This window comes from Pan paniscus, chromosome 15, assembly GCF_029289425.2.
Source record: "Pan paniscus chromosome 15, NHGRI_mPanPan1-v2.0_pri, whole genome shotgun sequence".
Classification (NCBI taxonomy): Eukaryota; Metazoa; Chordata; class Mammalia; order Primates; family Hominidae; genus Pan; species Pan paniscus.
In genome coordinates this window covers 80,392,142-80,404,579 of record NC_073264.2, presented here as the reverse complement: position 1 = coordinate 80,404,579, position 12,438 = coordinate 80,392,142, and the positions used below count along the sequence as shown (strand labels likewise).

General features: G+C 39.3%; 1 protein-coding gene across 37 annotated transcripts in view; it reads right to left on the bottom strand.

Annotated features, from left to right (window-relative positions):
- Positions 1–12,438, bottom strand: part of NRXN3 (neurexin 3) — a 1,742,415-nt gene that overhangs the window by 551,041 nt on the left and 1,178,936 nt on the right. The gene's annotated exons all lie outside the window — the stretch shown is intronic.

Here is a 12,438-nt window from a genome sequence, read left to right as displayed (position 1 = left end):
GAAGTCCTATAAAGTCCTAAAACCCCTCAGAATGTGACTGTATTAGAAAACAGGGCCTTTAAAGAGGTGAGTAAGTGAAAATGAGCTCAGATGCATGAGCCTCAATCATGACTAGCATCCTTATATGAAGAGGTGATTAGGACACAGAGACAGAAGAAAGTCCATGTGAAGACAGAGAGACAAGATCACCATTTAAAAACCAAAGACAGAGGCCTCAGAGAAAACAATGCTCCATGACACCTTGATCTCGGACTTTTAGTTTCCACAACTGTAATAAATTTCTGTTGTTTAAGCCACTGCTACTTTCATATGGCAACCCTAGCAAACTAATACAAATGGCTTGACCAAAAGAAGACTGCCAGGGGAAAAGAGAGAGAGAAAAAAAAAAATAAAGAAAGAGAGAGAGAAAGAGAGGTGAAATGAAACCTCATGTGAAGACTGCACTAACCTATGGTAAAATAAAATTAGGATCAGACATTGCTGGAGAACGAAAGCCTCCTACCAATAATGAGTAGTAACTTGCCAGGCATGTGAGTGAAACTTGGAAGCACATCTTCCAGCCCAGTGAAGGCTTCAGGTGACTGACTGCAGCCTGGGCCAATATCTTGACTACAATTTCATAAGAGACCCTGAGCCCAGCTAAGCTGCTCCTGAATTTTTGACCCACAAAGCCTGAATGAGATAATAGGTGTTTATTGCTTTAATCTGCTAAGTTTTGGGGTAAGTTTTCATGAAACAATAGATTACCAATACAACTCATAAAATCAGAATGAACTCATGGATTTTGAAGACCAATAACAAGGGGTAAACCTAAAATATAATAAAGTAACTAAAGGTATTATGAAGGTGGTAGAATATGGTGGTTAAAACCTTAAGCTCTGAAGTCAGACTTAATTTGATTCCAATTCCAGCTCTGTCAATTTATTGATATGAGACCTGGAGTAACTTATTTAATGTTTTTGAGGCTCATTTCCGTATGAGGAAATTAGGATAGTAGTAATAAAACCCATGAATAAGGAGGAAGAAATAAGATCATTCTTAGGGTTTGGTGCATTGCTAACCTTTGATAAATTGTGGCTGTCCTAATTAGGGAGGTGAAAGAACTCTAAAAACTAAATCAAAGTTGTTTACCAAAATCAGCTATTTCCTGGAAGTAGAAGGAGTGGCCCCCACCATCCCTTCTCGAATGACCCTTCTTAAGGAGACAGCTCTTAATAAGGGTCAGTGAAAAAAGGTTCACCCTATCTGGAGACTAAAAAGGCTGTCAAGTTTAATGAAGTCAATAATGGGGAAAACTGGAATCTGTTCATCAACCACCATCGCCCATGTGGTGAGGCCTGGCTCTTCCCAAAGACCTAGTCCCAAAGTGTTAATGGAAGGTGTTGAAAAGAGTCAAACAAGATGCTATCTTGCAGACCTGATGAGATGGCAATTTGCCGACAACTGGGGCTTATCTCAAATGATGAACTAGGCGTCAGGGCTGAGTGGAAAAGTAGAAAGCTAGCATCTTGGAGACCTCAGAAAGCAGGCAGCAGGGGCTGTGAACAGCACCTCTCAAGCTCTGTGCAGAGGAAATGAGGATAAGATCATGGTGTTAATGAGTAGTCATTAAAAACAGTCAAGCAAACAAATAGCCTTGTATTAAAATAACTATATATATGCCTGAATTTCTGCCAAAGCAGTTAGCATTACCTTTAAAGACTTTTTATAGGTGAGTATATTACAAAGAGAAAAACCATATTTAAATGGCATTTCCCTTAATTTAAAAACACAGAGTGCTGGATGTGGAACAAGGTGCACGATGTTGAGGGGAAGGGACATGAAAGTGGCATTATAATGAAGCATAAAAAGGAAGAGTTGTCTAAATGAGGAGACTTCAACAAGGATGTGTGCGTTGTCTTCAGGGGGAATGAATATACAGTATAGTGTGGCTGTGATGTCTTGTTTTTTATCCCCCACCTATGGGCCAAATCAAATAAAATCAATGTATATTTATCACTCTGGAAAGGATTTAAGCTGACAGAGCATCCCAGCTCACAGAGAAGCTCTGCAGCACTGCAAATGTCCCCAGAGAGAAAGAGAAGAACTTACGGTCAACACATGCTCATTTCAATGATGGAATCACATCACACATTTTCATCCAGCCTGGTGGCTATTTCACACTGGAACACAACTGTCTTTTCAGGTTAAAACAAATATATTGTTCTTGAAGTTTCCATAGATTTAGAGTAATATCCCAGTCCCATTGACACCAGGATTTCAAGAACATTCCACTCTGACCCCACTTTATTTGTTAGGATTCTATCTTATCTGAACTGGGAACCACCTTAGGGATCTTTCAATGTAAGTTTGCCTCACTGGACAGGTGAGGAAACTGAGGGCAGGTGAGGTGAAGTCACTGGGATGGAATTATAAGGTTAGTTCATTACTTCTTCTATGGTAGCTAGTGGAATCTTTGAAACAGTCACAAAAATATGTGGAAGGTATTAGGTGAAACTGGTAAGTTAAAAATGGCAGAAGGAAGAGTTTTGAGGCCAGAGGAAAAAAACTAATCCCCGAGGTTCTAGCCCTCATTCTGTCCTGAGTGTATTACTTTGGCAAAGTCATTTACTTTCTATGAACCTCAGTTCCCTATCTTGAAAATGTGTTTCTGGCTGAGATGACCTCTATGATTCCTTCCATCTGTAAAATGTCAGGGTACAAATGCTGCTTACTTCATTTAGCTCTGTGTTAGTCAATAAGTTCCCAAAGATACATTGGCTGTGGAATCTCTAGGTGTTAGAAGAATGTTCTGAGAACCAAGTAGCTAGGATTCTGAAAACGTATGAAGTCCATAGTGAGAAAATTAAGGTTTGCACAGGACTTTGTATGTTAATTTCACCAGCAATTATGATAATAATAATGACTGGCATTTATCTGAGTATTTACGAATGCTAGGCATTAAGCTAATATACACATATTAGCTCATAAATAACCACTACACATACCATATTAGCTCTTAAATCATCACATACTACATAAATGGGTAGTTTAAAAAATACCCATTTTACAGATGAAGAACATGACAAAGAGACTAGAAAAAGAAACTTGCCCAAGGTTACATAGCTAACAAGTAGCAGAGCCAGAAGTCAATCATAGACAGTGGTCTAGAGATGCCAACAGCACTGCTGTGCTTCTGGCAGGCTGCAAGATTCAGAATCTTCAGGATGTTCCTAGGGGTATGTCTTTGGAGAGTTACAGATGCTTTAGGGACAGAGTCTCATATACATGTTTGCCTTTAGCACAAAGCAAAGACCTGTGTTAAATAAATGTTATTGAAGGCATGGTGTTAAGAGGTGTTAAGCTAAATTAAAATGGAGACCTTGAAGAATGCTTCAATGGTGCAAGAATTCCTGAGCAGACAGAGCCAGTTAGGCCTCATAAGTGGCCTTAGGCTTGCTTGAATTGCAAACATCAGCAGAACTTAACTTGAGCTATTTCTTGTAAATGCCTATAATAATGACAAACAGAACTTAAGCTCAACCAATCACACTTATAATTACATAACTAGGAATTTCCCAGCAAAGACAGCTTTATAACTGTAATCAATCAAATATTTTATTTGTATTAGGTCTGCATTCTCTTTATAATAGCTTAGTTCTCATACTTCTTCATCGGAATCCCCATACCACTTCTGGTTTGGAGCTGCCCAATTCATGAATCTCTGTTTGCTCAAATGAACTCTAAAATTGTACCATGCTTCCATTACCTTTTTAACACAGGTCACTTTTTACTGTTGCTCACTAACATACAGGGATCCCAAAAGGCGATGGGTGGAAATGTAGAGATTTTCTTACACCACAACCTCTTAGACCAAGCCTCTCTTTTCTGGACAGCTTTAAATGCAAAATGCCTACAGAGTGAGGGAACTGATTAGCAGCCATGTATTTGGGAACTCCGACACCCTGCTGCTGAATGAACTGTCCCCTAATGGGGCCAGGAGACACACACCTACTCTCTAGGCATTTTCATCCCACACCACCAATCTCTATGACTAAATGCAGTATATCCCATTCTCTTTTCATTGTACCACACTGCTCAGCTAGCACGTTTCCCTTGCTTGTGTAGTTCTTGAGTAGGAATTTAAAAGGGTTATGTGAGATGATAATTGTAAAAAGACTTTGTAAACCTTAACGTATGAAGCAAATGTTAAAAGGTGCCATTGTTGTTGCTGCTGATGCCACTACTGCTATTATTACCACCACCATTACTATTCTCTTACTATGTTATTACTACTGGAGAGTAAATCGCAAAGTGTAGAGATTTCCCCAGGGCAGCTATACCTTTAAAGGCCTAAGGCAGAGATTGGGAAGCCAAATCCAGCCCTCTTTGCCTTTTGTAAATAATATTACACTGGATACAGTGCTGCCCACTTCTTTTCTTATTGTCTGTGGTTGCTTCTCAGTTATAAATGCATAATTGACTAGTGGCAATGGAGATCTTTCTGGTGTGAAAAGCCAAAAATATTTATTATCTGGCCCTTTACCCCCCCTCCCCACCCCCAACAAAAAAAATTTGCCAACTTCTGACCTCAGTTGATCACAGGTAGGTGGCTTTCACTTCAGTCTTTGACATGATGCCTAAAAAATAGTAAATTATTTCACAAGGGATGTGCAGTGTTGCGGAGAAGAAATGTCAAGAAGCAAAGAAGGCATTCCCCATTCCCATTAACTCCAATGCTCTAGTCATGCCCTTTGACCTATCCAGACCTCACTTCCTGCACAAGGCAGAAAGAGTGGCCAGATAAGATGTTAGATTAGAATCACAAGATGGCCTAGTAAGTCCTTTCTGATTCAAAAAGTCTGCATTGCTTCATGATTTTTAGTTTCTTGCTGATAACACTATTAGATCAAGTAGCTGGTATTTTGACCTGTCAGTAACTAAGAAGACTTTCCAAAGAAGATCTAGACAAGAGCTGATTGAAAAATTCCTAAATGCATCTTTATACTGCTTGTAAAGGGCATTCCCTAAAGCACCAAGCCTGGAAGAGGCAGGGTAGTGCAGTAGGAGGGCACGAGCTTTGGGGGTTTGTATTCCTACATTGCAACATATAAGCTGTGTGTTGTTGGGTAAGTTACTTAACCTCCCTGAGCTATAGTTCCCTGTTGATACGGTTTGGATGTTTGTCCCCTCCAAATTTCATGTTGAAATGTGATCCCCAACATTGGAGGTGGGGCTTGGAGGGAAGTGTTTGGATCCCGAGGGCAGATCCCTCATGAATGGCTTGGTGGTCTGTGTGGTCTGTTTTCACACTGCTATAAAGAACTACCTGAGACTGGGTAATTTATAAAGAAATGAGGTATAATTGACTCACAGTTCCATATGGCTGGGGAAGCCTCAGGAAACTTACAATCATGGCAGAAGGTGAGGGAAAACCAAGGCATATCTTACATGGCAGCAGGAGAGTGAGAGAGAGGGGAAGGGTCACACTTTTAAACAATCAAACCTCCTGAGAACTCACCATCATGAGAACAGGATGGGGGAAACTGCCCTCATGATCCAATCACCTCCCACTAGGTCCCTCCCTCGGCACATGGGGATTGCAATTCAAGATGAGATTTGGGTGGGGACACAGAGTCAAACCATATCATGCCCTCCTTGAAATATTGAGTTCTCACTCTGTAGTTACCATGAGATCTGATTGTTAAAAAGAGCCTGACAACTCCTCCCTTATCTCTCTTGCTTTCTCTCTTGCCATGTGACGTACCTGCCCTTTCTTTACCTTCCACCATGAGTAAAAGCTTCCTGGGGCCTCACCAGAAGCCAAGCAGATGCTGATGCCATGCTTGTACAGTCTGCAAAACCATGAGCCCAATAAACCTCTTTTTCTAATAAATTACCCAGCTTCCGGTATTCCTTTATAGCAACACAAATGAACTAACACACCTGGGCATAGTGCTATCTATCTTGTAATAATTCTTGTATGTATTACAAACACTGTAATATATGTAAAGCACCTGGCATATGACAAGGGCTTAATAAATAGTAACTGCTACCATTATTATTACAACCCACAGGATGTGAGGTGTTAGACTGAAACAAAAAGGAGCCTCAAGAATAGAGAGAAACACCCATGCAGGCTGACATTTGAAAAGTTTGCTTGTCAGAAGAAAAGGAGTGTTTTCTTCCCTCCCTTCAGCAAATATTTCTGGAAGAAAAGAGCTCATAGCCACAAACCTGGGAGACTGAATATTATTCACCTACTTATTTCAATATTCCCCTAATCAGGACTGGATTCCCTCTTCTCCTTCCCTCTTCAGAATACATCTCAGTTTCCCTATTTCAACTTCAAGTCCACAAATGCATCCCTTAAACATACACATATATTAATAGCTAATTCCAAAACTTCAAATGAGGAGCCACGTAGTTGTCATTATATGCACGTGCACACACACACACACACACACCCCACAAATACATACACACACACACTTGGATATTAATCTCATATTATTTTCTGCAAGCCCAAATGATTTGTTTGAACCCTGCCTTAGAGAATCAGGCACTGTCACCTCCAAGGGATGATGTGCAAGGGTTTGATTTGCAGCTAATAGAAAAATCTATTTCTTTCAGTTTCACTTCTGTCACACAAGGACCATTGTGTTCCCTACAGTAGATTCCTTCTCCTTTTGCAATAACTACCGAGATGACAGGTCTCAGGCAATAATACGAGCAGCCCAGGTTGAGTGGCACCTATTAGTTTTATGACCACTGGTTCAGAATGGCCTTGAAGTGTCCACAACCCATCTTAATGAAGATGAGTAAGACAGCTGCCGATGAAATCAAATTTCTCCTCTTCCTTCCTTTCCATCTTAAAGTCCATCAAACTTTCATCTTCAGCAACAAAAAAGCTGCCAGGGCAAACACTCAGCCACAGTCAATCACAGCAGATAGTCCACATGATTGTCTTTTGGAAAGTGAGCTGGGAACCTGGGCTTTGTTGCAATGACAACACCAACTTACAGAGAGGAAAGGAATGAGCAGATTTGCCATCTTTCTCTGAGTAAAACAATGCAACAAAACTATATAGCATATTAAACGTTATATAGGAGAAACAAAAATCCTCTGAAAAGTTAGAAGTATTATATATATGAAATTGGTAATTATGTCCCTGCAACTAGTAGAAGCAATGTGCTTGTGGAGCAAAGGCAAGAGGAAATTTCCTCAATAATGCAATATAGGCGTGTGGCCTCATTCTCAGCTAATCTGAAGTAATGCTCTTCTTTATAATCCCTGCTCTGGCAAAGTCTGTATTTCCCAAATCTTTATTTTCTGTGAAGGTCCAACTCAGTTATCACTTTATGGTAAATTGTTGGCAAACACAGCAAGAAACCCTCCCATCCTTGCACGCTCACCCTTTTGTAATTTGATGTTGCTGTTCCTCCCACTAAGACACGTCACCTATTTCCCTGCCCATTGAATCTAGCCTGATTCTGAAACTTGCTTTGACCAATAGAATACAGTGAAAGTGTTCTTGTATGATTTCCAAGCTCTCAAGAGTTGCTGCTCCTGTTATATACCTCTCTGGGAGGCAGCCCTTAGACCACCAAGTGAAGCAGTCAACATTAGCCAAATGAGAGGTCACACAGCACAGAGATATCACGTGAGGCTCCTCAGCCTAATAACCAGAACCAACTGGCAGATATGTGTGTGAGACCATATTAGACCATCATCATCCCCCATGTATCTGCCAGATAACTGGAGCTATATGAGGGACCTCATGTGAGATCATCTAAGCTACCCAGCTGAGTCAAGTCTAAACTGCTGACCCACAGAATCACAAGCAAATAACATGCCCATTTTAAACACAACTTTTTAGTGTTGTTTTGTAGCAATAGCTAACTAAACCATACTTCATCTATGAGGATTTCCCCAGCGTCTGGTAGAAAGCACACTGTGCAATTAGAGAAACGAGTTTAAATCTTTGTTCTATCACTTAGTAACTTTTGACCTAGAGCAGATTACTTAACATTTGAATGTCATTGAGGATGAAATGCTAAAAACCCACCTGCTGGGGGGATCATATGAGACAACACACGTAAGCACTTCAACATAGTGCTTGGCACGTAGGGGTCACTCATTCCTTTGATACTTGTCGCTTTCCACCTCATTATAATTACTTGGGTGACTTAAACTGTTAGATTTTCCAACGCAGGAACTTTATTGATCTTTGTGTCACTTGCAATATACTGCACAATGTCTTATATATGGCTGACATTCAATGCATACATGCTGAATGGATGCTCAAATGTCCTGCAATATATAGCTTGGCTTCATGCCATCATATTTCTTGGGATTTCTGGAGGTGGTATACAAATAGGATTGCGGGAAAATAGATCCTGTAACCCTGGTTAAGTCCCTATACTTCTTGAATCCTCCATCTAGGTACCTTTTGAAAGGAGAAAATTGTCTGTCACACCCAAGATTCCTTGCAGCCCTAAAACTTATAATCATGATACAGGTTAGCATTTACTGAACACTCATTAATATGCCTGATTCTTTACTAAGTTTTTTGGGTATGTAAAAATGTTTAATCACAACAACTGTGCCATATAGGTTTTATAATGGCCATTTTCATAACAGGAAGCTTAAATCTGGGGGCAGGGGTCCGCAGACTAGGTGGTCTTGTTTTTGTAAATAAAGTTTCACTGTGATATACTCACACTCATTTGTTTGCATATTGTCTGTGGTTGCATTGACATTACAGTGGTAGTGTTGAGTAGTTGTTGAGGCAGAGACTATATTGCTTACAAAGCTGAAAATGTTTACTCTCTTCCTTTACAGGAAAAGTTTGCTAACCTCTGGGTGACCTACTGAGAGAGTGATCAGTGACACTCAGATACGTGGAGTTAAAAGCTCACATTTTGTCCTCTACATGGCTGTAATTCTTTTATCATGATCACTATTTACAAGAGAAAAAAAGGGTCAAGGCTGAGAAGTTGATGCTTAAATCTTATAGGATGGTGCTGTATCTTTTCAAAATGTAAAACTGGTTTTGTAAATCCCTGGCTTAGAAAGATAAAACAAAAGCAAATAAATAAATAAATAAGCCTCTTTCTTCACTGTTTCCAGTGCCCTCTAAATCAAGATAAAAATGTTTAATGTGGCCTAGCAGTTCCTGTGTGATCTGGCATCATTAGAATAACACGTTTAGCCTCATCACTCAAAGGTCCTTCTGCCTTCTTGATTCCAGCGCCCTGGCCTTCTCCCAGCCACTCATATTCACTACTACAGACTTGCCTTTGCTCATCCTATTTAAGCAGTATCCTCACTTCTTCCTTTGATGGTCACCTACTCAGAACTAAGAACTCTTCTTTAGTGTAGCACCTCCTCAAGGAAATCCCCCTGCCATTTCTTTGAGAAATTCAAATTCCCAGAACATAGGTTCTCATAACCTTCTAGAACTCTCCCCTGTTCTAGAATATTTTTTAAACTCATTTTATTTATTCATCCAACATTAGATGATTACCTGTTACAACCCCAGTGATTACGCTAGAAGAAAAAAACAGATGTAGTCTCTGATGAGATTACGTTGCTTCTTATTGTCTCACTTGCTTAATCATTTACTCAGCACACCTTATCTTTCAAATAGCAGTTCACAGGCAAGTATCTGGTGAGAAAAAATGTTAAGACCTCCGAAAGAGCAGCTGAAGAAATGTCAACTGCAGAACCGTGGTCTCCCTATTCATGTATCTGGTTAAGAATGCTCAATCACCTGGCCTTCTGTAGCTAGAAGCCATGGAGCCACACTTGGCACTAATTGAAAAATAAGCAGTGAAAAGATTTGCTTTCAACACAAATTTGAATGACTGGAATTATATCTTTATTATCTGAAGTGGGTGCTTCTGACTTGTCTACCTATTCTGGCATCAGGAAGAAATACCACCGAAATTAGCCTCTGGCTGGTCATGTCATTATAAGCCAGTTATAGCCAATTTTTAGAAAATCTGATGGATATAAAATCAATCTGCTCATACAAATAAATTTCAGATTTGTTATGCGTAATACAAAATTACCCAGTGCTTCAGAAATAAAGGATTCAGGACTGAGAAATGAGGAACTTAAATAAAAGAAACCTGTTAAAAAATAGACAGAAATGAAGACAAACATCTCTGAACTGATGAACTACATTGACTGGGAAATGTAATTGAATTTATAAAGAAAAGTGATAATTAAATGGCCGTCTTTTTAGAAACAATACTCTCCTACAAAGGGGCATAATGGGGAACACAAAACAGCACTTTAAAAGTTGTGAAGCACTATATAAATGAGAGGCATTATATTTATTTTTCTCTCCATTACTGGTTTTAATCCTGATCACTAGTAATTTGAAATGGCCCTTTGGCCTCTTCCTCGCAGTGCTGGTTTGCTACCCAATAACACCTGTGCAAATTCTGAGCCCCACTTGGAAATGTTCCTTCTATACATCTCCATCTATCTAGCCTCAATGCCACCACCCTGTCCTTAACTTTCCCTTTGATGATTTTCAAAGTTTGCTAATGAGTCCTTCCAAATTCAGTCTCTTGTCATTCCAATTCAGCCTACATGCGCTGCCAGAATATTTTTTAAACTCATTTTATTTATCCATCCAACATTAGATGATTACCTGTTTGTTACAACCCCAGTGATTATGCTAGAAGAAAAAAACAGATATAGTCTCTGATGAGATAAAATATAGGTTGCCAGATAAAATATAGGATGCCCAGTTAAATTTGAATTTCAAATAAACAACAAAATTTTTAAATTATAAGTATATTCCAAATATTGCATGGGACATACCTGTACTTTTAAAAAGTCAGTTATTTATCTGAATACAAATTTAATTGGCTGTCTTGCATTTTTATTTTCTAACAACCCTGTCTAACCCCAGTGAAATCTACTTAGGAAATGGATATTAATCAAATAATCTCACAACCAAATGTATAAAAAGGAATTGTGAAATGAGCAACAGGAGAGAGTTCTAGAAGGTTATGAGAACCTATTTCTGGGAATTTGAATTTCTCAAAGAAATGGCAGGGGGATTTCCTTGAGGAGGTGCCACACTAAAGAAGAGTTCTTAGTTCTGAGTAGGTGACCATCAGAGGAAGAAGTGAGGATGCTGCTTAAATAGGATGAGCAAAGGCAAGTCTGTAGTGGTGAATATGAATGGCTGGGAGAAGGCCAGGGCGCTGGAATCAAGAAGGCAGAAGGACCTTTGAGTGATGAGGCTAAACGTGCTATGCTAGTGATGCCAGATCATGCAGGAACTGCTAGGCCACATTAAACATTTTTATCTTGATTTAGAGGGCACTGGAAACAGTGAAGAAAGAGGCTTATTTATTTATTTATTTGCTTTTGTTTTGCCTTTTTAAGCCAGGGATTTACAAAACCAGTTTTACATTTTGAAAAGATACAGCACCGTCCTATAAGATTTAAGCATCAACTTCTCAGCCTTGACCCTTTTTTTCTCTTGTAAATAGTGATCATGATAAAAGAATTACAGGGCAATTGAAAGGGACAAGTCATATAGTATTTACATTACTGATCTGCAAACTGTAAATGCCAAAGATGTCCATTATAATTATAGTTATTACTCAACGCCCTCCATCAAAGAGCCCCAAACTCCTTCACCAGCCCTTCTCACAACAGAGCTCTACAAGCCTATAACTCAGCAAATGGAGTCACTGATTCTGGAACATCTGTTTTTTTTTTTTTTTTTTCCCAAGTATATTTCAGCCCATCTCCTGCATGCCTGTGGAAATAATTCTTCAAAACATGATATAAAGTTTATTTCTGCTATGAAGCACTTTTTAATGACCTAATTGGTTGTGACATCTTCCCCTCTAAATCCCCATGGTAGTTTCTACTTATCTCATGATGTTTGTCACACTACAACGTGCATTAAAATACTGTATGTTCTTACCTTTTCAACCCACTCACTCTATTTTTTCATTAATGAGTGCCATTAAGCACCTTTTATAAAAGAAGAACTATGTCAGCCAATCAAAATATAGAAATGAATGACATTCCTTGCCCTTAAGAAAGGCAGAGCCTAATGAGGAAAACAATCACCATCAATAAATAACAGCAATGCAATGTTTAACAAAATGAGAGTGAGCTCTTCCACCAAGGCGTGAACCTCTTGTAGGCAAGGCCCAAATCTGATGTATGTTTAAGAGTCTGACACCCAGGACAGTGCCTGGAAAACAGTAGAAGACTGAATATATGTTTAATAATTTTTGTTATTCAATGAGAAAACTGCTATAGAGAAAAAAGTAAACACAGAAGGCTGGGAAACTCACTGTGCAGTGGGAGATAGGGAAAACTTTGCAGACCAGATATTATGGAGTGAGCTGCAATATGAAAAATTAGTAGCAGTCTACCAAATAGGAGAGATTCTCAATCAAGGGGAAAGTACAA